Genomic DNA, 27,195 nt, shown 5'->3' on the forward strand with positions numbered 1-27,195 from the left:
AAAGCCATAATCTGACTGTGACGAACACTCTCTTCGAAGAACCACTAAGAAGAAGATACACATGGCCAAGACCAGTAGTCAAAGAAAGATTCCAAGTAGACTACATATTGGTCCGACAAGCATTTAGAAATCAAGTTAAGAAGAGTAAGAGTTATCCAGGAGCAGACGTTGACTCAGACCATAATTTAGTTTTGATGAAGAGCGAACTCCGACTAAAGAGGAAGCGAGTGGTAGCACCAAACAAAAGACGAAACACAATCAAACTTAGAAGAGATGAAAACATGAAGAGGAAATTTCAAAATGCGACAGACAAAGAGATGTCTAATGTAGCTTTAGTAGATGATGACATCGACTCGAAATTGGGAGCCATGAAAGCAGGGATTAGAAAAGCTGCCGACGAACACATAGGTAAAGAAACGAGAAATCAATACAAGCCTTAGATTACAGGAGAAATATTGGAAATGACGGGGCAAAGAAGATAGTTCAAGATAACAAACAAAGAAGAGGAATACAGAAGGTGCAGAAGTCACATCAACAGAGAAGTAAAGAAGGCCAGAGAAAACTGGATAAACAACTTGTGCAAAGAAATTGAGGAAGGTATTGTCAAAGACAATACAGAAACAGAATATAGAAAGGTTAGAAAACAGTCTGGTGAGAAAAGGAAACGCACAGACATTATTATAGACAAGGACGGGACAACGCTAAAGGAAGAGGAGCAAATAACAGAAAGATGGAAGGAATATATTGAAGAACTTTACAAACGAGACAGAGAGAAAGATAGCGAAGGAAGAAGACGTCGATGAAAATGAATTAGGACCATCAATTTTACAGCGCAAATTTGATAATGCTTTGGAGAAAATGCAACATGGTAAAGCCCCAGGAATAGATCAAATAGCAACGGAAATGATGAAGAATCTCGGAATAGCACCAAAGAAGAAACTATTTAATCTTATTAATGAAACGTACATCATGGGAAAAATACCAAGAGACTTCGAGAAAAGCATATTGGTGCTCATTCCGAAGAGAAAAGGCGAAGAACACAGAACTTTAAGCTTGCTTTCCCATGCATCAAAAATACTGTGCAAAATTATCGCACAACGAACAGAAGGGAAAATCGAAGAACGGCTATCCGAGGACCAATTTGGATTTAGGAGATAAAGGGGTACAAGGGAAGCAATACTGAATCTACGGTTGATTATGGAACAGCACATCAGAATAAACAAACCAATTGTGATAGCATTTGTAGATATAGAGAAAGCTTTTGAAGATTGGAATATCATGTTCAGAACATTGAAAAATTTGAAAGTGGATTACAGAGACAGAAGAATAATATACAAACTTTACAGGAACCAGACAGCTGTTATAGGAAAAGATAAGAAGAAAAGAAGAATAAGTAAAGAAGTGAGGCAAAGATATGGACTTTCATCTCTCCTCTTCAACGTCTATATAGAAGAGGCTATGAAAGAATTCTTTGATAAAAACAAGACAGGCGTAAAAGTAAATGGTGAGGTTTTCAGGACAATAAGGTTTGCTGATGACATAGCATTGATAGCGGAGAACGAAAAATACTTGCATGAAGCACTTTCAAACTTGAACGACTAACTGGAAAAAATATGCAAAATTAAGATAAAGAAGAAGAAAACCAAAGTGATAAAGTGGACAAGAGAGGACAGAAAAAGGTAAACGTATGGTTAGGTGGAGGGAAAATCAAAGACGTTAAGACGTTCCCCTATTTAGGAAGTCAAATATCCTCCGACTGAAGAAGCGAAAAAGACGTAAATTCCAGAATAGCGCTGGCTAAATAAGCATTCAATAGGAAAAGATTACTACTAATATCAAGAAATGTGTCGCTGGACGTTCGTAAACGATTTACTAAGACTTTGGTATGAAGCGTGGCGCTTTACAGATCAGAAACGTGTACCTTGAGAAAAGCGGAAATATCCAATCTGGAAGCATTTGAAATGTGATGGCGCAGAATACTGAGCATATCATGGACCGAAAGGAAAATGAATGATGTAATGATAACTACTTTTAAAAAAAAACGGTCGCCAGAACTCTTCGTAAGTCATGCAATGACCAATTGTCAAATATTGCTGTTTAACAAGCGCATTTATCATCAGCTTAATGATAATTATCTTTCTATTCAAGATTAATATTTGAATTAGTTTAATTTTGACCGTGTATCTGAAAGACAACAATATTTGCGTCATTATTGATTACGAGGAGTTCGAAAATAGGAAGAGAATAGACAAGAAAAGAAGAAAAAGAGGAAGGACGAGAAGAAAGTTTAAAGATATGAAAAGAAAACTAGAGAAAGACGAGAATTAGAAAAACTAATTTAAACACCCGTGACACAAAATGAGAAATAAATCCGAGAAGAAAAAAAAAGAATCCATTCTGAGACAAAAAGGTCAAACTTGGGATGAAACCCCACTGCAATCCGACACATGTTAACTCATCTTTAGTGATCAAATAAAAAAAATCATCTTTGATTTGTTGCAGATAGACTAATTCGTCGGAAATGGAAAACTATATCATCTACTAATTATGATTTTTTTTTCAAGGAGATTTACTAGAAAAATCTTGTAGTTCCATTGTTACTACGCAGATAACTTCATCAGTCACTTCCAACAGCTTATTACTTGCTATATGAGAGATCGAAAATTTCAGCTGACAAACAAATATTACTTAAGTTAGGTTCCCACATATAACTAAATGTACTTCTTAACCTAAAATGACACTCACATACACACCACTCTCACTCATGACATAAACCAAAGCTTATAGGGTACATTAAGCAATAAAAAGAAATCTATCTACAAGGTAACAAAGGTTTTATTACAATAATAAAAAAAAATCAGTCAGAAACTAACTATCAACTATTGTTCACATCAAGTTTGTGAGACTTATTATTTCACGAAACCCTTATAGAGTTATTATTATAAGCATTATTCCTTACAACTTGAAAGAATGAACATCTTGAAATTTGGTAGCAATCTAATTATTATAAAATACAAAAAAAATATTCCAAGTGTGACATATTAGCTTTCTGTGACTACGTATACATAAACCAATAAAATAGTTGTAGATAGTTTAACATTCTTTTACACATTTTATAAGGATTAAAGCAAGAAAAAAAAATGTGGAAAGTAAAAAAAAAGGTTCTAATAAAGTTTGCAGTTCTTATGTACATCACTTCTGAAGAAAATGTTCGGAAATTCGTATGTGAATCTTTATATCAAACTGTCTTTCAATTTAGTTCGCCCATACTTATAGATTCATATTTAACGTTATTGAGTCCTGTCTCATTGGAAAAAAACATTTATCCTATTATGTTGGCAAAGGTCACTTTGACCTTGGATCACTTCAATATTTCACCATTTCTTCGGAAAAAAAAACAAATTTCTTGGTACAAATACCAATATTTTTATATTGTTTCCAAAAGGTACAGACCTTGTGACGAATTTTAAATTTTTTTTTTTCGGAGCGATTTACACTGGGAACTCTGAGGAGTCACACTATCACTTTTGGGTTAGATTAGTTATAATTTCGAAAGAAATATTTTGAAGCCTTTTTTTTTTTTTTTTTTTTTTTTACACTAAAAATATATCGTCCACCTTTTCGGAGATCTATATCCATAGAAAAAGACGTGAGAATGAAGTTAATGTTGGATCACTGAGTTACTTTTTACTATTAAGTTCGTGGAAGGAAAGATTTTCATCGTAGCCTGCTATCTTATCCAAATAATTACATGTATGTTAGTCATATTGGGGGTATTAAACACATAAGGTTAATACAAACACATTTATAACATAGATCATACAATTTTATCAGAATTACTGAATATGGCATCTTATTAAAGAAAGAAAAAAAATAATAGAAGGTCGGGACTGTTTCTGACATTATCGAAGATAGGCACGCTATTTGTTAAGAAACTCTACTCAATTATATATTTATAATTCTCACTAAAATAAATCAACAAAATATTCTCATATATATATTTTCGAGATATATTCATATATTCATCTATTCATATTCCTTCCGCGTGCATAAGAATACAACTTTGTATTACAATTTATAGTAAATCATTTTGCCTACTTTATATCTTTAAACATATATACGTATATCCCGACAAAACACAAAAAAATAAATATTATCATTCAATAAGAGGACTATCCTAAAGTACAATACATTCCAAAAGAAAAAAAAACACATCTAATAGCAGGTTGATAAAGTAATCCCAAAGGGAATTTAGATATTTTGGAACTTAATGAATAAAATGATCAACATATTTCATGCTAGTACAGTTAACATAGTATCTCAGGAAAGAAAAAAAATCGATATATCTTATGTTACCTAAAATTCACATCACTGCAAAATTATAAACTTATGTATTTGTGGGCCCACAATTCTAAACTACTGAGTTCATCTCCGAATTATGCTATTTTGAACTATGAACCATTGGATTCTAAGTGGGACCTACAATTTTGTGCAAAAAAAAAAAAAAAAAAAATAGGTGACTCGCTGCAGAAGGAGACACGTTTTAAGAAGGAAAAATTTAAAAAGAATATTTAGCTTGTACCAAAACAGGCGGATAAAAGATCATCGCTCCGGATGCACGACAACTAGTGCAAGGAAATCCAAAAGATGAAACCGAAATTTAAAGTTATTTATAACTGTCTCTCGGGCATACACCAGAAGCATCTGACCCTACGGGCTAACACTCTGCACGGTCAGTGAAACAACAAAAATATATTTCCTTGAAAACTACTAAGATTTAAAGTAAGGTTTAAAAAAAATGTAAAATATAATTTTTCTTGTAAAAGTTAATTGTAAGTTTTTTAAAGTGGAGGGGGGAAGGTAAATTAAAAAAATATAGAATTAAGATAGACCACTGCCAGGTAAGTTGGATCAAAAAAAATTACGGCAAAGCGTCGATTTGAAGGCCGAAACATAACTCTTTACCGAAACAGGGCGGGCTTAAAATAGCGCCACGCTGATAAGTCCCCTGATAAGAAGGTAAGCAAGTCTGTGCCCCGATTAATACGTTTATAGGGAGAACATAGTCCCTATAAATATATCAATACTCACTGTAATCCGGCCCAACCCATCAGGGTTTCTCCGAATCTCTCGGACAGTGTAGTAGGAATCTGCCTTTAGAAATTTCTAACACTAAAAAAAAAATTATCCAACGCCCCAGCAGTAAAAAAAAATCAGTAAAGACCCGAAGAAGGAATCCTAAAAGAAGAGAGAAATGTCTACGCAGTTGGGCAGCCGAAACTAAGAAAAAGAAAAAAAAAAGAAAATTTTGCGCTAGCAATTACTATGAACCAAACATTACTAGCCACATCCCAATTCGCAGAGTCGTGACTCTCTGAACGCCTTCCAATTTTCACATTCACTATAGTGAAATAAAGAAATTTGAAAATAAGGGGGAGGGGGACAAAGGCGTTTGGGACGAAAACTCCAACGAAGAAAAAAAATTGGAAGAACCATTAGACGTCACGCAATGTTTCGTATGAACTGGGTGACCAGCGGTGTATAAAATAACAAAATAACGCGGGAAATTTAATTGTAAAATTCATCAAAGCAAATCTATACATGAGTTGTAACCTTGTACTCCAACTCTCGCGCGTCGTCTGTTCACTTAAACTATTTTGTACATCAGAACACGGATATGTGTCCATGCAATCGCATATGCTATGCCTAACTCAATAAATCTTCATTTGCTAAGGTGATTACCGCCGTAATCGCACCAGAAAGCTATCTCGATTTGCAATATTAATAACTAAATTCTCTCAATTTTTTCAGAGATGTGATACTAAACGTTAGCGCTGACTTGATTAAAAAGAATTAATATACGGAATATCTAATCAGAAAAGGTACTCGAAATGTATACCAGCTATTAATCTTACTACTCATTTCACTGCATAAGTTTAGCAACATAGGGCGACGTTCATACTCTTTCACTAACATTCCACATATTCCCTCGCATGTATACCAGTAACCTTTAAATAAAAGAAAATTATCACAAAAGACTCTACAAGTCAATTCTACTACGGCGCCTTTATTCAGAAAAAAAAATTGAGGAGGACGATACTTCAGTCCACCGTTGTACCTAGTATACCTTGGAGGTAAACACCTCGAGACACCGAAAGTAAACAAACCATATGTGGGTTTGTTAGCACCCTTGTGCTATAGTATCAACTACTCTACGTCGAAAAGGTTACTATTTATGGTATTCATATAATATGTAATTATCTCTTAGGTTTTGTGAAAACCATTTCCTAACGGACGAGGTAAATTAAAGAAACCTAATTAAAGTAATAGTTACGCCGAAACGTCTAGTTGCTATACTAAACCTGCACTTATTGGATAACCTAAACACTTGCAACCCTCCTAATTATATTTTAAGTACCTAACTTCCATCTTTTATACGTATGAGCGAAAAATTATAAGTTAGAAAATGTATTTCTTCCATATAATCTAAATATCAGCACTAACACTTCGACTCAAAACAGTAAATACATTTTAAAACTGCAACAATATAATGTTACGATATCAGCTCGATATAGCTTTCTGTTTGCACCACGGAACTAGCATCACCTAGTTAACGCAAGACCGAAAGTTTAAATTTTCGATTTTTTTAACAAACTAAAACATTTAAACTAGTAAAATTTACCAGATAAATCAATCTATTGTTCTGCTAGATATATATATATATATATTTCTTGTATTCCTGTTAACTACCAAATATTCATGAAAAATGGAAAAAATAAGTGTTTCTAAGATTGCCTTTTATCTTAATTTCGCTACATGGCTTTTGTAAACAAATAACGAATACGACTCGCGCTGTACTACTGATAATTCTAGATAGATGGCGCTCGAAATTATTCTTGTGTTCTGCTTGTTACGTGCAGGTTGACTTTCAACGGACCATAGCCAGACGTATTGGTTTAGTAATTTGCATTTTTTTGATATCAGTATTGATTATAAATGAGCAATTTAAAGAATAAAGAAACAAAATAAATCTCCCACATTCCGAGATGAACGATTTTTCTTTAGCAGATACTAATTCACTTCTATTTCTGTATTCACAAGTCAACAAAACGCATTCTCATCACATACACACTGAACATACAGCACACGGTTACATGCAATTTATTATATATATACATATCACTTAAAACATAGATACACGTATACATGAATTGTGGGAACTTAACTTGTTTAGGTTAATTAATAAAATTTCTAACTACAAACCTGTATTTAAAAGATTATATTTTCATTTCGTAATGTCAGCTTTCGTGGGGGAGGGAGGGCTATGGTATTTGATTTACATCACTATTACCTAGGTGAAAACTTCTACTCTTCCCAGGCCCTTCCTGAGTGAAAGGAACCCTTCAGAGGCTAACCCGAATTTCTTTCAACCCATCCCGACGTACAGGAGCGATCGTTGTGAAATTAATGCTACATAATGAGAATGAAACTTCTCAATAAGAAAACATACTCTGCCGCCATAGTCCTAACACAAACTCTATAATTAATTACATGAACTTTTACCCCCAATACAGGCTACGTTAAATTGGAAAAATTTAGCTTTCTGACGAAACTTCCAAAATTAAAACCAAAATCACTAATATCGAAGAAATCTCCGTTATCAGTTTAATATTGTAGCACTAAATACTGTCAATTTATATCACTGGCCACTTGGCTTCCCTTTCTTAACTAATATGGCGGTCCGGCAACAATTGATAATTTACAAGAGAACATTTTTGTATAGCTCCTGTTTCAAATTTTTGAAATAGTAAGTTATTTCTCCCTTTTCACCACTTTAGCTTGTCACTGTTTAATTAATTATTCCAAGTACACGTTACCTTTTAGTTTGTAAGCGTCCTCATTACCGTCGTGTATCAATGATGCTCACCAAATCGTAGCCATGAAGAAGAATGATAGCTAGCGCCAACTAGCTACTTAACATCGCACCAAAATAGTTAAAACCGGATCTCTCACCGTTTCTAAGATCTAGGTATATGCTCAAGGGCGAGGGGTAAGATGATTTTTTTTTTTACTAGATTGGCAGAAATTTTGCAAATTGGAATTAATGCTCCTTTGCAAAAGTGAGGGATAAAAAGGTACTATACTTTCGGTTAGCAACAATATTTTAAAAGTTTGTACGGGGTGATTTCTTGATTTCGACTGGTGATAGCGATGAAAATAATGAAGTATAAAATTTCAGACGATTGTAACCGTCTGGTTACAATGAAGACGTACTAAGGGAAGCAACGAAGGACGACATACCATGAAGATAATAGGAAAAAGAAGAAACAGCATGTTTGACCATCTTATTCGGCACTCCGATTGGATCACCGTGCTGATAGAAGGAGAGGCAGAAGTAAGACCAGGGAGAGGAAGGCCAAGGGTAGAACATCTGGATGCAGATACGAAGAGACCTTACCAAAGTGTAAAACAGTTCTCCCAAGCGAGAGAATTTTTTTAAAATTTCCAAGTTGCCCACGAACCTATGGTTGGGATGAACAAGAAGAAGAACAAGAAGAAGAAGAGTGTAATGGCTGGGAAACTGGATCCACATTACAATCGGGGCTGTGAAACACGATCCTCTTTAAAAGCGGAGCTGGGAAACAGGAGCCCCATCACAACCAGAGCTGGGAAACGAGGGCCCCATTGGAAGTGGGGTGGGTAACAGAGATCCCATTGCAAGCAGGTTGGGAAACAGGGCGCCATTACTTGCTTTATAAAAGCCTAATACATAATAATACAGAACACGTTGTTGTATGAGAATTTTATCTTATTTGCTTTTTCTTATTATTTGGAAATTACATTACAGCCAGTTTTCTTCTTTAAACTTTTTTGGGACCCCAAGATAGTGGGACCTTACGTAAGTCCGGCACTGGGCAACACTGTTGGTCCACTTCTGATGTTTAAGGCTTTCGTATGTGTGCGTTCTGGTGGTAGCTTCACGAATTGTAGCGAAATATTCCGATGTGTTATACATGAAGCAAAATAGTTCTATGACTGGCGAAGAACCGACTTCAGGAGTCGTTGCGATCAGTATGATACAACTGCCGTCCTACTTAATTACTGCTGCGTGACTTCCAAAATATGTTGACCTTTAAGGCAGAACAATTTGTACCCAATCTTTGTTTTGGCAACGAGTTTTTGCAAATGTAGTGTTGTGTAGAATTAATAGTGATAAACAATACTTAGGTATGAAGAAAAAATTAAACCAAAATGTGATTCCTTTTTACAGTACTCATGTTAGTCAAATTAGTATTAGATTCAACATGATTTGATCAAACAGACATGGTAGTAATTGATAAATACCTACTTAAACAAAATGACCAGTTTTATCACGCTTCTCTTTTCGTTTAAGAACTGGTTACTGTATTTTAGTCATATTGTTGACTAGATTTGTAAAATTAATTTTTTACTTTTGTATCATGATAACAACTTCTAATTGTTGGAATTAATGGCTACTTTGAAGTTAAGCGACTTGGACACACTTTTGATTTCGTTAAGGTTCACACATTTTTGGTAGAGCTCCCATCTGGTGGATTTCGTAGCTAAATAAATGACCTAATATATTTTTGCTCCAAAAAATTAGAAAATTCTTGGGTTTATGACAGGAAGCTCTGTTGCGCATTAACGTAAGCTTTCTATTCGAATACGATTTCTTTTCTCTTTGCAAAAAATATTTCTTGAATTACATTAACAACTCATCCTGGCTCACTGTATCCTCTACAATGTAAAGCACAGCAGGATAGAGACTTGCACGGGCTTGGGCGGGCCGACACTGATTTCTTTTCAGGTCGGGCCGGAGTTGGGCCGATTAATTGCAATTCTTTAATAATTATTGACTTTCGTTAAACGATAATTAGAATAAAGGTAAACGTTGATGAAGTGTGCCCGAGAAAATGTTACAAAATGAAACTTTAAAAATTTATCGAGCCCGGGCAGTGCTTGGGCCAAGAATTTTAAAAACAACTTACCGGGCTGTGCCGGGCTCGGGCCGAAAAATTCGGCCCATGCAGGTCTCTACCGCAGGACTCAACGTAAACATTATTCCAGAGCAAATAGTGTCGGTGGATGTTTTTCTGTCTGTTGCGCATCAGGGGCATCGACTTCAGGTGAGCTACGATGCTTAAACAAATCTAGAAATTTTATAGAGTTTGTTCAGCACCAGCAAAGAAGAAAAACAGGAGATAAATAAAAAAAGAAAAGAAAAAGATCGAAAACAGTAATTCAAACTTTAAAAAACAGTAAGGGAAGGGAAGCAGAGATTGGGTAGAGTCTTTGCGAGTAATGAGACCAGATAACATTTCTCAATTGTGGCGATGAAGATCTACAGCAGTAAAATCTTCTTTAGTGAGTTTTTCTTCACGAGGCGACTATTTCTCTTTAGATAACAAATGAAAAAGCATGTGTCCGTGCTATTTTCAACTAAAATTTTCACATTCATTAACAATCATAAATGATCGGCATTCAGAATGGAGTGGTGAGAACGGAGTGTCGTCATAACCTCATTCACATATCCTCCGTTGTGAAAAAAAGAAAAAAAATACACAAACCAAAAAGCAAATTTTTACTCAAGAATGCATAAAACTGCATTTTCAGCCGGATAAATGTTCAAACTTTTTCTGAGGACAACCCGCGTTCCTCCGCTAAGCCTTGGTGGTATTACATAGCTCCATATTCTACGGTAGTGAACTGTGATTTATGGCACTCTGACTTATTTTAAAAACCCACCGTTCGTGTTGTACATAATCAGCGTTCAACTTTTCCTCCCACCTTCTGATATCCCCATACATGGAGAATATTGATTCGCAACTAAATATTTCATAAGAAAAGGGAAGCGTAATTATTAACGTGAGATAAATAAGTGAGTTTCAGTTCAAATTGTGAAACTATCGTAGACTTTTAAACTAAGTGAATTGGTACTAAAACCGGAAGTAATGGGTCTATAATTACTGACTGCAATAGAAGGATAAAGCGAGAGACTAACTTTTCATCGGATGCTGAGTTTGCGTAAAGAAGAGTTTATCTTTTATAATACGAATCAATATTATGCTAGTTCTTACTACTTCTGGCTTCAGTATAGAGACATAAAACCGAGATTACATCAGGCACGCACCCAGAAATTTTTGTGGGAGGGGTCTAAGCTTGGGGGTCGAATACTAGAAGAGGGACTACGTCTACGTCTTATTGAACGGGTATTGTTCTGCAACCGAAAAGACGGTAAGTAATTGTAAAATACTTCCATCTATATTTTAATTTAAAAAATAATTGAACTAGATTGTTTTATAAGAAAGAGTATGGATGAAGTGTAAGATCAAATTTTCATGCTACATCAATCATTTCGCTGTGAAACAAGTAGGCCTATACTTTTATTAAGAAAATATACAGTTGTATGATGAGTTAGGAAGTTTTGGGGGTCCGAAAAGATGGATCCCCCGTGCGTGCGTCTATGGATGAAATTTATTATTGAAATTTCTTAATCAATACCAAGAACCGTTTTGGGTTTCCACCTTTATGCTCTATAAGAATCAATATTAGAACGGGAAGTAGTAATTAATTTCTATTACGTTTGATTGCAACAGTCAGTACTTAGGCCTAGTTTGTGTCAAGAAACTTATTCTCATTATCCACCACCATTGTTTCATTATCATAATCAGTTTAAAACGAGAAACGGTAAACTTGTATCACTTCCGATTTCCATAGAGTGAGAGAGACGAAATTAATTATTGAGACACTTAATTCACAAGAGACGTCATATCTCACAGTCACTTGAATATGAAAATTAAAACTGAAAATGCCTAATTTATATTTGAACAAAGTATTAACACAACACCAAATGTTTCTTGTAAAAATTGAGAATCACTAAAATAGATTTGAATTCAACTTCTATTCTTAAATCGCAAGCACATGTAGCTAAAAGTAATCAAAATTCCGGTTTCAATGTTATTGATTCCTAAATAGTAAAAATCCTAAGAGATAACGAGAAACTTTTTTAATCAATTCAGCGATTCAGATCAACAGGTCCTATCTCTGACCTTATTCTTCTATTCGCTGAATATACCCATTTTTCGCATGGGTGTTGTATTTGAAAGTCAACGCCTGTGGGAATATCACCATTCATTTCAGCGACCGCGAAAATTAAGAATTTAACACTAGTATCGGTCATTTTGGATTACTTTTACATCTCTCGGTATTCCCCCCGGTGAACCCGGTGAATAGGGTGAATTTGGAAGTTAATGCGATCTAAGTTTCACCATTGACCTCAGCCACAGCGAAAACTATTAATTCAGCACTAATATCGATCATTTCTACTACTTTTACCTTTTCCGGCAAACGCCCCACTGAGACCCCCGTGGTTAGAATTTTGAAAAAACGCTTCGACTTGGTCTGGGGCTTGGATCAAGGTATCCGTGACCCCAGACTTTGGTAACTCTCTATCAAATTCTCTGGTCCCCAGGCTGGTCCCGGTAAACACCCCTCCCTCTGAGACCCCCTGGTTCGAAATTTTAAAAAAATGCTTTGTCTTGATCTGGATCCTGGACCAACGTACCCATGACCAAATTTTGGTAACTCTTGGCCCACTCGTTTGGTTCCGGGGCCGAACATAGACAGACAAACACACAAACAAACTCTTTATTTTATTTATAGATATTAAATAGATGGAAACCTGAAGTTACTGAGGTATTAAAATTCAAGTTTTAATATTGAATTTGCATAGTTCGGAAGTTTAGTGAGTTTCACAATCTGAAACGGTACTCACTTGTTATATGTTAAGGAGAATAATTAGGCAACTTCAGTGTAAATGATGAACTGCTTAGATACTCGTATAATTAAAATTTCAGTACTTACAGACGATGAACGTACACACAAAATACTCAGCTACCTCAATACTCACCTGAAAGAAAATTAAATAAAGTTAATAAAAAAGCTAAACTTCCTGTTAACATTTAAAAATTTACATTTTACATTTAAAAACTATACTATGTGTGGATGGTTTTACTTGTGTTCTGTCGTGGGTAAAACATTCTCAAATTCAAATTTGAGGTTGTTTACCTAATATATTGTCTTCTCACTTTTAAACCCTGAGACAGCTCATGGTCTAAGATCATTGGTATAAAATTTAACACTTGGGACCTGATAGGTAATTATTAAAATTAATTAATACGAGACAATATTACGTTCAAACTTCGAAGCTTAGTTGCAGCTCATACCATAATGTGATGAATCCAAAAATTATTTTGTATATAATCTCATTGGTTAGCCCCTTTCAAGACAATGTATAAATATTTTGCAAAAGTTTTTGAAAACGTTTTCTCTGTAAAATGCTATTTTCTTCAATCACTGTCACTATCTTCAAACATTTTAAACCCTACTATTATAATCTAAGGTATTTGGTGTAAATTTATTGTTGATTCAATACGATTTGCCAATCACTTTCAAATGATTTCTTAAGCTTTTTTGGAAACTTTTGTGTAAAATTATTACTTTGAAAATTTTTGAACCTTAGTATTGTAGTTACGGCTAATAGTTTGTCATTATTGTTGATGCAATCTGATTGGTAGATCACTTTTAAATTTTCATTTAACTTTTTAAGAAAGATACGACCATTTTGTGTAAAATTCTTCGAACACTGTTTTCCAAATTTAGTTTAATGTTTTTTACTTTGGGACTGTAGGTACTCTAAGATCGGTAGTGAATTTTATATTCATAAAAGGGAACAAAATGGAACATCCAAAATTTACAAGGGTCCTAGAAAATATTTACCAAATCTTTTTGACAATTATTCAATTTGAGGTGTGGTCCAATGTACCCCTCTCAAAGTTTAATAGGGTGTGTAAATATACGCATGTCTTATGAAAGAAAATGGACTCCTATACTCACCCTCTAAGAATATAAAGTAATAAAGTATCATGTGAGAGGATAAAATAAGTAAAAAATATCCGGGCTATATATGAAATATTGTCCGTTAAAGGAGACGAGACGATAAATAAAGGTTTCTCATGTCGACTAGAGCCTCGCAAAGTGTTTCCAGTCTCATATTGGTTATCGAAAATATTTTCTTGTCTCGTCTTAAGGTTTTTTGTCTCTGTTTTGAAAACGTATGTTCAAAATCTATGTTCTGGTCTTTTTGACTCCAAATTTCATCTAGAAATTATGACAATCCTCACAAGCCAACACAAGTCCAAGAAAAGTTTGAAATAACAATATTTAAACCGTATTTATTGTTGGAGTATATTGTAGTAGTTTGTGTATCTTTAAACGTAGATAATACACCTCATTGGGATCGTACAAGAACTTTGTTATACTGTTTTCTTATACTGTTAATCATTTAACACTAAAACAGTCCTTGACATCTAATACTTGGATGAACTAGTGTTGCACGACAGTTGAAGTTTCTAATACTTGGGTGAGCTAGTGTTGCACGGCTTTTAAAATTTTTAATACATGAGTGAACTAGCGTTGCACAACTCTTAAAATTTCTAATACTTGGGTGAACTAGTGTTGCACGATTCTAAAATTTCTAATAGTTGGGTGAACTAGTGTTGCACGATTCTTAAAATTTCTAATACTTGGGTGAACTAACGTTGCACGATTCTTAAAATTTCTAGTACTTGGGTGAACTAGTGTTGCACGACTCTTAAAATTTCTAATACGTGCGTGAACTAGTGTTGCACGACAGTTGAAGTTTCTAATACTTGGGTGAGCTAGTGTTGCACGACTCTTAAAATTTCTAATACTTGGGTGAACTAGTGCTGCACGATTCTAAAATTTGTAATACTTGGGTGAACTAGTGTTGCACGATTCTAAAATTTCTAATACTTTGGTGAACTAGTATTACTCGACTCTTAAATTTTCTAATACTTGGGTGAGCTAGTGTTGAACAAAAGACTTAAAATTTATAATTTCGTTTCCAATTAAAAATATACTCCTCGTCTCGTTTTCGAGATGAGACGACAAATTTCTTGACTCGTGAGCAATAGTAGCAAAAATACTGAGTAAAAATTTGAAACATCTGACATCTTACAGGTAAATAATATATAAGAAAATAATTAATGAAATAGTAGAGAGAAGTGTTTCGTTAAAAAATTAATTCATGTAGAAAGAAAATTTCATATGTTTTAAGAAGGGAATAATAACCAAATAGTATATGAAAATAACATATATAATAAACTTACGTTTAGAAAATGCAGAAAAATAAGCCTACATAACTCACTTTACAGTAACGTATGACTAACGTAACCGTAAGAAATGGTGCACGAATTTTGTGGTCATTGATTACTCGTACGAGAGAATAATATCTTAATCATTGAAGTTAAATGAAGACGAACACAATGTAATCAATGTTTATGGTAATACAAAAATCAAAGACAATTGAATCATACTGGAACAATTCCAGTAAAAGGCTAACAAAAATCGATCTAAAAGAACAATAGGCCACGATGGCTTTCTTGTATAAATGATTAAGTCAAATAATGAATATTAAGTATACCATTGTGTTATAGATATATGACGATAGTTAACAATCAACGTGTTGATATTAGGAATCTAACATATTTGTATATCCAGTGTTGGGCAGCCAGTAAAAGCATAGGAATATATATAATATAAATACCAAGAGAATTTTCTGTCAGTTGCGACTGATGTAAGGTGTTAATGTAGCATTCAGTACATAAATTTTGTAAGGATTTTCTTTACATATATAAATATGTCATGAAAAAGTAATTACAAGAGAATCTATGCATTGGAAGTTATCATCTAGTCCTGATGTTTCTAAACTAATGTGTTATATATGTAACATAAATATTGTTATAATAAACCATTAACATATTAGGAATAAGATTTCTGGTCTGTTGGCATCGATGTCCATTTAGCCCGTCACACACACTCATGTCGAAAATGATTGTCACATACTGTCTTCTTGTAAGAATATAATTCGACAATGATTTGGGAGAGTATTTTTAATACTGATACTATGTGTATAATCGGGAAATGTATATTTGTGGTAAATTTCATAGGAAAACAATTATAAATACGAAAATCGGAATGAGTAAAACAAAATGTTGCTAAATGGACAAGAAAATTTTATTTTAGTTTTATTGTTCTTATTTGCTGTTGGTATTTGCCACATACATGTCTTTGTCAATCGTACACATACTAACATTATAGGAAATACCGAGCGAATTCGTTATCAAATTTTATTCCTACAACAACATGTTTACAGACATGCGACAATAATATTGGATATGAGTGTACATGAGCGACGACATTCTTCGGCGAACACACTATCTGATGAAACGAAAGGAAGGAAAGAAGTGGCCTTGAACCAATATGTTAGGTACCATGTCGACATTTGCCTGGTGGAAACGAGGAAAACCCAGGAAAAACCTCGCTCAAGTTGGCTGGCCTTAAAAAGCTTTTTACACTTTTTCGACAGAGTATACCCACCGGGAATCGAACCCGTCATTAAAATATGTAATAAGATATGACATAAGTTCTAATTTCGGTCTTCATTAGTTCCTATCGAACCTGTATGGAAGAAGAAATTAAATATGCAGGCACTATATATTCATATGATGTTAAATTATAATAGAAATAGAGCTCGATTATAATTTAATCCATTTCATCACTTAAGGCGACGGGCGGATCCAAGACGAACTTCTAGAGGATGGTGAGTTCTAATACTGCTACTCAGAGCTACTTCTAAGAGCTACAAACTCTGGGATGGGTTTTATTTATATATAAAATAAATAAGTTTTTTTACTTTTCTGGGGGGCAATCGCCCCCACCCCTGTTTAAACCATGATTACATTTTTAAAACATACACTGTGTTTGGAGCGCCATGACTTATGCGTCTTTAACGTCGATAAATGATCTTTCAATGTAATCAGTTTACCAATTATATTTTCCATATTATTAATCATGTAAAACTAAAACAGAATTTTAAACTGTAGACTTGGATGGAAGTAGTGCTGTTCACAAGAAAAGAAAATTCTACTGAGGCAGGACGAAAAGTTTATCGTTTCCTGGGCAGTTTCTAGGCTATAATTACTGTTATTCAATGTGGGAATAAATGTGTCCAATTTGTTAGATTTGAAATTCATGTCCTGTGCAGTACATTGGATATTACTCAACAAATGATCATAATCTCAACGATGCACATATCTAACCAATCAACAGTAAGAGAAGCAAGTTAACATTACTTCATTTTAGCAAAATATTCCAATATTATATCTAAGTGAATTGGATAGTAACTAAAATTCCCACAATTTTCTTCTGTTTGACTACATTTATTTTACAAGTAACGTCAGAGCAGATGTAAGAAATTCCTTTTTGACAATCATAAGTAGTCAAGTTACAACCAGCGTTCCTTCTCGCAAATGTTCGCGGATTTCTTTGTATGCAGTAGTACCTCCAATACATACTGGATAACCACAAAGTAGTGTTACACCTTGATAAATGGTAACGCAAGTTTTCCCGTTATTTCTTGATAAATGTTAATGTAAGGTTTTCCATTGTTTCAGATTGTGTGAACGAATGCTGGTACTTCCATTTACAATATTGAAGAACGTGTTATTGCAAGTTATTGGGAACTGGGTGCTGTGAGCAAGTTGTGAAGCAAGCTGTGAGCAGAAGCTGTGAAGCAAGTTTTCACTCAAGTTACACCTGCAATGCTCTGCAAACTGTCGCACAGAACCTGGCAGGGTATCATACGTTGTCATGAAATTGACAGACTGATCCCTTGGACAATTAATGTTTTTTATCGCTACAAAAGTTCTCGAAAGCATTTCCATTCAGTTCTTTCCTTGTACTTTTTTTACGTACGTTTAATGATTTATATTACAGTAGAGCGTCGATTATCCGAACGTCGGTCAACCGAACGACCGCTTAACCGAACTGTGTACTCGCTCGCACCTGTTACTCTCCCACCCTACCGTCCATCATCCCCCTCACTCCCAAACGAAGTTTCCCACAGTAGTCGCCGCATTGAGCTACCGCTGGCGGAACATTGCTTCTAATGGGGCCTCCACAAGGCGCTGCTGACCGGCCAAGCCTCCAGTCGCTGTGTTTTAACAATCAGCACACTTCTGTCGGTTTGGCACTGGCTGTAGAAGTACAGTCCAGTACAATGCAGTACAGTACAGTATAGTACAGTACAGTTCGATTATACGAAGAAACCAGTTTTCCGAACACCCATGTCCCCCAATTACTTCGGATAATCGACGCTCTACTGTACTTATTTTCAGGGGTAACGGAACTTTCTGGCCACCCTGTATTTAGTTTTCATCACACTTGAAACAGTAGGGTGTGCCTCATCATAATTATATTTTCCTGTAAGACTATAATCGTGATTATACTGCTACTGGATTTATTTTGTAAGAATTTGAGCACAAAATTAAGTTGAAAAATAGTTGTATTTAAATCCCGTTGCTTGGAGTTAATTGACTTTACTTTTGGAACAATACCCAACGGAGTGCTTTTCCCTGAAGCTGTGGTGCAATACCATGGGCTATGAATACGCGTGGTCCCGGATTGGATTCCCAGGGGAGCACAAAACGAGGATAGTGTAAACTTTAGTGGTTCTTTGTTCCCACTTTTAAATGGTAGAATTTAGCTCCCATTTCAGCACAAGTGTATATGAAACGCCGACGTACACTTTAAAGGTGAAATCCCAACGCATCATAATGCATCAAATTTTCAAGCTTCTCGCACCGGGAATCAAAACCAGGACCCTGTGAGTAAAAAGCAACGGCCAACGGAGCTTTAAGTGATAAGATTTTCATTAATTTCTATAAATACAAATCTGAGTGTGAATTATTCTTTATAATAGCGGAGAACTCAAATTTATTAACTGCGTGGAAGATCTTTAAAATAACTATTTATGTGCTTTGTGTTATTTAGTAAGTTTTTTTAGGTTACTTTAGGGAAATATAGTGAAATTCCAGCTATCCAGAATAATGAGGGCTCGACGTAATCCGGAAACGCAGAAATCCTAGGAATTAGGGAGACCATCAAAACTGGTTACGATGTGAGTTTCTTGAAAAATCTAAAATCGCTTTAGTTTAATAAACAGGTAGATCTAATCTACGTGGAAAATAAGATAACTTTTCATTTAAACATTTTTCAAAAGAATGTAAATAAAATTCCAATTAAATATGAATATTAATATTGGTTAAAAAAAGGAAATTTCAAGAAAAGTATATTATGAACGAATATAGAATTCGAATTTCAATAAGAGCTCCTTCGTGGCTAAGCGGTTAGCGTACGCGCCTATGGCGTGGGAGGCGCGGGTTCGATTCCCGGCGGGAGCTCATGTGGTTCGGATTCCACGTTGATCAGCAGGTCCATGTCTCATATTGCCTCGTTCCTGAATGAGACGTTAAACTCAAAATTAACTCAACTTGAATTTCAAGAAGCGTTAAAAAAAAAAGAAACAGAATCCCATTTTGATCGGAATATTTGGCAATCCAGGCGACTTTAGTTCGAACAATTGTAGTCACATTGTATAACATTTTTTAGGTTATTGAATTCTCCATAAAATATAACAAAATGTTATGGGACTCGTAATAAAGAAGTTTAACAAAAGTGAGCAAATTTTCCCTTGAACTAACAATAAAGCTGATATAGTTCGATGTACCCTGTACAAAATCTTCAATGAAAACAACAGTTCCTGACTGAAAATTGAAGTTAGTTTGTTACTTTGTATATTTGTTTGTTTGTTTGTTGAAGTTTAACATTAGTTTTCTCCATCAGAGTATATCAGACGTGGAAATGCAGTGAAATCGGAATCGCCATAGTGTGTTCAAATTTTTAAATGCTGCTTCACAGGAAATCAAACCTCGAGTACGTGTACCAAAGACGCACATGCTAGCCCTAGACCAGGAAGAAGGATTGAAAAATTAGAAGTTCTCTGTTTCGGATTTCACAAGAAGCCATATAGTTTAGATACCGTTCTCTGCAGCGTCCCTATTCTCCATTAAATTCAATCAAACGCGGGGTCAGGCTCAAAGGTACTTTTGCCCCCACTAATTTTAATATGGCTTCGGGGGACGGTGACTCAGAGGTAGAGCGCTTACCTGTGGGGGTCCTGGTTCGACCCCCAGTCAAGTAAGTTTGTGGTGGACAACATCGTGCTCGTGGGTTTTCTCGGGGTGCTTTCGTTTCCTCCCAATTTCTCATTCCATCAATTCTTCTAACATCATTCACTGGCCTTAATAAGCGTCTCCCTTAACATAGTAGGCAGACATATTCGTGGGACGTTAAATTGAAAGCTTAATATGAAAAGTTGTAGAGCGTTCACCTTTGATGCTTGGGGTCCCGGGTTTGATCCCAGCCCCAGCCAACTGAACTTTGTGGTGGACAAACACCGTGTGAGTGGGTTTTCTCGGGATTCTCCCGTTTCCTCCCACTTTCTTCATTCCACCATTTCATTCATTTCTCATCATCACCGTTTCCTTTAGCCTAACCGGCATAATCGTGGGACGTAAAACTCAAAGATTTCATTTCACTTTTCAAAGCTTGATATGGCTTGCGTAAGGTTAGACTCGAACTTTTTTCAGCTCGGGCTTCCTGCGCTCAATGAGATTCACGAGCCTTGGGTTCACTATCTTTAATGAGACTCGCTCTATGGCTCTGGTTCCTCATTCATTTATAACGCTCATGGCTCATGTGCATTCGCGTTCAATTTCCGAGCTCCAGAGCTGGGCTCGCGAGTTTCGGCATCTTTACTAACCTGCCTACATATTAGTGATTAGTTTCTGGTATGTCTTAGCCTTACACCCACAAAGCTCTTAATCCATTCACGAAAAATTTGTTACACGAAATAAAAAATAAAAAAAAAACTTGGAGGAGATATATTTTTAACCTTCAATTATGTTATTTTCTGGAACAAGAGAGAGTTCGATTCAACATGCGTACATAAAACAAGCAATATGACACTATTCATAAGAGATTGTGTATGAATATAAGCTTTGTGTAGAACATAAATTGTGCTGTCACAAGGAACAATAAAAAATTACAGCTTAATTAATCATTTATTCCACTAAAATAATATTTTTTTATACAATTCGTATTGTGGTCAGTAAAAACCAAATTGGTCATTGTTAGCTGAACAAACAAAACGATAAATTTTGAAACAAGGAATAATTAGAATGAAATGCAATCTTTTATTAGCCTTTATTAAAACAGTTAATTAATACTTCGTTACATAAAGTAGAATGTGGAATTGTATATAAAGGAGAGCCTTACGGAAATAGTCAGCACAGCTCAACCGGACAATCATTTCATCTAGTCTCGAACAAGGTCCACAACACAAGAAATCAAAAATGAAGTACTTTATGCTTTTCCTTGTTCTTGTCATATGTATGGTAAGTACTCTTCTTCCATAGGACTTTTACACAGTGTTGTTTTAGATCGCTGTTCTGTTTTCCTTTGAACCGTACATTGTTTTCAACATGTCGTGCATTGTAGTTCTCTACTTCTCTTTTGTTTAGACTACTAGAATGGAAATTCAAAGTGAACGTAATAGTGCAAACTAATATATTGAAATTCTAGGGTTATATGTGTGTGATCAAGAAAACCTTATATGTTTGTGGCCAATCCTTTCAACAGTGAGTTCTCGGGAATCATAGACTCTAGAAAGATGTTCGCTGATCGATTGCAAATTCTGTGTAGATTATTTCGTTCTAATTGAATATTTTAAAAATTCCGTTATTTCCTTATTACATTTTTAGAGGTACATTGGAAATGTTGAAATTTTAAATCATAAAGCCTCATATCCTACGAGATATACATTCCAACACCACATATTTGCATACAGAGGTTGTATATCTATCCGGCGTTCGTTTCATGGCCAAATGATAATGAAAAGCGAAGGATAAACATTTCTCTAGTCTAAGATGAATCCTTATTGCGTGCAGTGTTTTACCCAATGAACTCCATATAGACCTACCACTGACATTATAACTAACTGTGCGTGTAATGCATTTGCTTATTACATACTGCATGCAAGAAGAAAGAAAACACTGATTGTACATGAATTAGAAACTACAACTGGAAGTAGGCTCAAAGCTTGCAAACGGTACGAGATATTGATAAATCTCCCTTTTATGATATCCCTCGCAGATTTTTATGAAAACGTCCTTCACTTGTGTCTGTAAAGGGATATGTACAGATGTTGTGAGGAGTGACAAGAAGATTCATGCTTATATGTGAATGATGCGCTGTGTAGAGAGCGTAGGTTTAACTAGTCGATACCTTAAAATACCAGATAACCTTTTTGGTAAAGTGAACACTTTCAAATATCTAGGGTCGACATAAAAAGATCAAAACCATATGCACGAAGAAATTTAATGTGTACTGAAATCAGGGAATTCATGGTGTTACTCAGTCCAACCTATCTTGTTTTCACGAATTCTGTCGAACAATTCGAAATTTTTTAAAAAAAATATGTAAAACGATAATTATACCTCTTGTGGTTTATGGTTACGAAACATGATCCCTTACTTGGAGGGAAGAGCGCAGAGTGAAAGAATTTAAAGATAAAACCGTAAGGCGAATATCCGGATCCAAGAGGGAGGGAATGGGACATGGTGAAACTTCATAACGAGAAACTACATAATTTATACCGTTTACCTAACAGTGTTAGGGTCTATAAGTTCTGGAGACAGGTGGAAGAAAGCGGGAATGGAAAAAAGTGGGAATCCTTTTAAACTTTTAACTAAGAAGTCAATTGGAAAGATAGCATTAGGAAGATAAAGGTGCAAAGGGGGGAGTAATATTAAGACGAATTTCATAGATATAGGAATACAAAAAAGAAAGTTGATCCAGTGGCTAAAGACAGAAGTTAAGGGAGAGCTTTTGTGACTACATTATTGAACTAATAGATTCCATAAAAGGGCGTTAATTTAGGAGGACTAGGGAGGCAATTACATTTCCGAGTGCGAGAAACACATAATTTATAATAAATTGTATACTACTATGCCAATAAGAAACGTAAAGCTCTTGTGCCGGTGAATTATCTTGTTTTGTGGCAAAATATAACATAGTGCTACTGTTTACATGGGCCGCAGATTTAGTAAAACTACTAAAATCATTAAGTTTGTAATACATTAATTTTGTTATTGGAAATAAATATTTGAAACTACTTTTATTTTTTCTCTTTCGTTGCAGATTAGCAGTGCTCAAGTAGGTAAGTGCTACATAGAACATTTTGAGTTATGCGTATTCCTCACCGAGCCTTATGCTTCAACGAGTGTAATTATAAGTATAGAAATTAATGCAAGAGTTACATGAAGCTATTTCCCAATGCCAGCAGTCCATGTCAAGTTGTCAACGTTTCCATAAAGGCTAATTCCGACAATACATAAGAATGAAGTTAGTTCACTCTGGTTACGTACAGCTTTTTTTATGGATGCCATTCTATAATGCTTTTAAGGGATCACATGCATTTTTTAGTATTATAGCCTGATACCTTGATCTGAAGTGGTATGAAAAGTTTAAAGAATATTACATGTTGCGGTTTCCATGCTAAGAGGAAATATGTTGACTACAGTTCCATAATTTGGAATTATACCAAAGACGTCTTCCAGAAGGGGTTTTATTGCACTACGACTAAGTCTCCTACTTTTCATCTGAACGACTTACGTACAGAGAGTGGCAGTGTTGTCTAGTAATAAAGCTCTACTTAAGGTGAAATATTGCAATGGAATGGGCTTAGACTATGTGAAGTTATTCTGGCAACTGATCCTGGCGTGGTTTCGAGGAGTATACATACATATTATAATAAATGAAAATGTTTGCTGATTCCAAATAATTCTATGTCAATGAATGATTATAATATCTAGATATGTTACTTCTTGGGAAAGGGTCGCGGTGCATCAGTGGCAGAGTGTTCATCTCTGGAGCGTGTGATCCCTGGTTCGACACCAGCTCGCGTCAAAGAGGCTTTGTGGTGAACAAACACCATGTGTGTGGGTTTTCCCAGAGTTCTCCCGTTTCCTACCACCTTGTTCATTCCACCATTTCATTGCCGTCTCCTTTCCTACACGACATACGCGTGGGGCTTTCATTTCACTTCACTTATTGGGAACATCGAAGTACATTGAGGATAACTTTCAATGTAAGAAAGATAGTTTACAATTCAACTTGGGTGGTTTCATTCGCGGTTTCCCAACAGAAGGAGCTGCTTAGAGAACATTCAAGAAGATAACGAAACCCTTACTACGAAGAAGTCATCTTTGTTCTCATCGGTCGTTTGACCAAGAAGTGACTGTAGCCGAAAATTAAATGTATGAGGATGCTATTAACATCCATTCGCTAAATGAAGAAATTTGATTCCTTGTTAGTAGTTACTACTCGCTGTAAGTCCTGTTGTTCCTCAGAAAGTTGAAATCCTCTTCTCCCAAGTGAGTTTCGACAAAACCACTGTCGAGTAAATTAGGTTAATGAGAACCACAATATCTGAATGTTAATATAGATTCTAAAGTGTTAAATTTAGTAACCTGTTCTTTCTATTTTCATGCTACATTTTGGCGTATCATTACTGAGACTATCTCTAATAGTTGCAAGCACTGAACATAGCTTGCTAAGGGTACGAACACAAAGAAAGAAGGCAACTTACTTTCGATTATCGGAGCCGACTACCCACTTCGGTATACACGAACCAGTGAACACTGATGATAAGCATTCATGAAAGGTTACTAGCTTGTTGGATGAGGAACTTTTGCGTTCTTAGTACTAGTCCAGGCCCATATTTACAAATAGATCATGGCTTGGAGCGAGACCAAATTTCTACGATCATTTCTTCCACTGTCTAGTTTTGTAAATTGCCGAAATTTATTGTGTACGCACACATATACTTGACACAGGATTTTAAAGTTTTTTCAACATATATATACAAATTTCCACTATGATTATTCACTGCTTTGTCTCATACATTCTACATGGATTTCTAATGATATTCATAACGCGACAGTGTTTACTGGTTCAAGATGGTAAAAATAATGTTAAAAGATGGCCCTGATAACCCCGCATTAAAACTCAGAAAGAAAGCAACTGATATCCATACAATAACTAAAAGTAAAAGGAAAAAAAAAAGACATGGTGGTTATCAGTACTTGGTTGAGTAATTAAAGTCAGTTCAGAGACAACTCTTTCCGTGTAAAAGAATAAGTTTCAGTTACATTCCTGGTAAAGTAGAATGGCATTTAATATATATTCTTCAAACAGCCGTCTATATGATAGGAGCAGAGAATACTATAATAACAAGAGTAATAAACACGATAATAATGCAGAAAATTGTAATAAATTCGGTATTTAGTCATATTCCTCTTAAAATTCTTCACATGTCTCTTTCCAGAATTTGTCAAATGTCTGTTATGATAGTATTTTTTTTTTATCTCTGACCAAAGGCATATTAAAAATAACGAGAAGAAAGGCATCAACACAACAGACAAAAAAAAAAAAAAAAAAAAGGGGGTCCACAACAATCGATTCAAGAATTAAAAGTTGCCTGTATTGTCTGCTCTTTTATTTACAAATATATAGTTATTCTTCTAGCTAACAGATACCGATCCACACAGATAGGAAACCAGTGTATTTTATGTGCACGTCCTAAAACTGAAATTTGTTTCGAGTTATTTATGCTCTAGTATGGCTGAATTTTGATTAGGGGCTTGCCTGAATTTCAATCAAACAAAAAATGGAACAAACATTTGACCATTTTGGGCCTATGTCTAACTTTACGAATGTGAAACCAAAGTAAGTCCCTATTTAATGACAATACAGTAAAGATGTGCCTTAACAATGAAAATGGCATTACGTATTTGTATTTCCATAGTTCTTCATTTCAGAGAATGAGAAAGTCAACATGACGCTGTATCTTCATTTTTTAATTAGCAATTTCAACAAAAGCTTGATGATACTTTTGATTTCTGATAGTTTTCATAACCTTGTAAGATATTAATGAATAAATATACTTAGCTTTATGTTAGTAAGTCAAAAATAAGTCACCAACAGTTTATATATTTTCGGTAACGTAGTACTAAAAACTTTGGCTGTTAAGATGTATTCTTGTTAGGATAGCAGGAGTGTCAAATAATGCACATTACCTAGGACCGGACCTGTCTTAAATATATTATTTATTTATTGTAAATATATATACTACCAACTAGCAAATAAATTGTTTCATTTCTGCTAACATACTACCAGGAATGCCAAACCTTGCAAGTATTTGCAGAACCGTAAAATTCGCGATAGATGTATTTTCATACTCAATAGTATATTTTTTAAAATCCAAATGAGTCCATTTTGTTGTATGTTAGTGTATTCTTGGCTACACGAAGTTTATTTACAACCCAACCATTTACATATTATCTAATATTATTTTACTGTTATATTGCAGAGGCGGGTGGCGCACAAGCTGAATCCAACGCAGTGTCCGCTGACGGTGGTCCAGCCGTAGCCAACTCTCAGGCTCTTTCCAAGGGAGGCGGCCCAGCTGTCGCCGAGTCGAATGCCGTATCCGGAAGGAAGTAATAGAACTGACTGCTCCCATCGCTTATATTGCGATTGTTGTGTTTTTGAGTTGTGGGATCCAATGGAAAATTAACTGTAAATTCGGTAATAGATTTTTTCCTTACAAAACAGCTGACTGGATTTGAAGCGGACAAATAAAATATTTTTACTGAAATAAAGTATATTTATTTCTTTACCACCATCAGCAGGTTTACCTTTTGGATAAAATGTTTCGTACTCTGAGAGTAAGAATCATTTTATATCGTGTGCATGTTTAGTCTGTTGGATTTTAGTTTAGCGTCCCTTTAACCAGCGAGGATATATGGCATATAGATCTGAAGCACCCGGAATTATATCTAGGATATCCTACCCCAAAGACGCGTACGCTAACTTGATAATCAGGAAGCGGTTAATCGCCGTATTTATTGTTTTTCGGGTTTTAAAATGTAAACAGGGTAGCATGTTATATCGTTGACAGCGTCACAAAGTGTACGTCACTGTGGCGTATCTTGAGATGAAGCATATAAACCATTTTCACAAACAGTCGTATCTTGAGTTACGACAGTTTGTGAGCAACAGATCTTTCGCAACTAGACAGATACGCCTATATTCAAAGCAATTTGTTTATATATACAAAGTGGCCTA

At 35.2% G+C, this 27,195-nt stretch overlaps 1 protein-coding gene and 1 long non-coding RNA gene across 2 annotated transcripts in view; one reads left to right on the top strand and one right to left on the bottom strand.

The window, feature by feature from the left end:
* The window catches only part of LOC145683649 (solute carrier organic anion transporter family member 74D-like), a 498,670-nt gene that overhangs the window by 167,309 nt on the left and 304,166 nt on the right, over nt 1–27,195 (bottom strand). The window lies entirely within an intron of this gene.
* LOC145683651 (uncharacterized) lies at nt 21,261–26,729 on the top strand. The gene is made up of 3 exons (XR_014131155.1): nt 21,261–21,401; nt 23,206–23,224; nt 26,438–26,729. It is a non-coding gene; the product is annotated as an uncharacterized LOC145683651 (long non-coding RNA).

This window comes from Thermobia domestica, chromosome 4 (assembly GCF_964235325.1).
Source record: "Thermobia domestica chromosome 4, izTheDome1.hap1.1, whole genome shotgun sequence".
NCBI lineage: Eukaryota > Metazoa > Arthropoda > Insecta > Zygentoma > Lepismatidae > Thermobia > Thermobia domestica.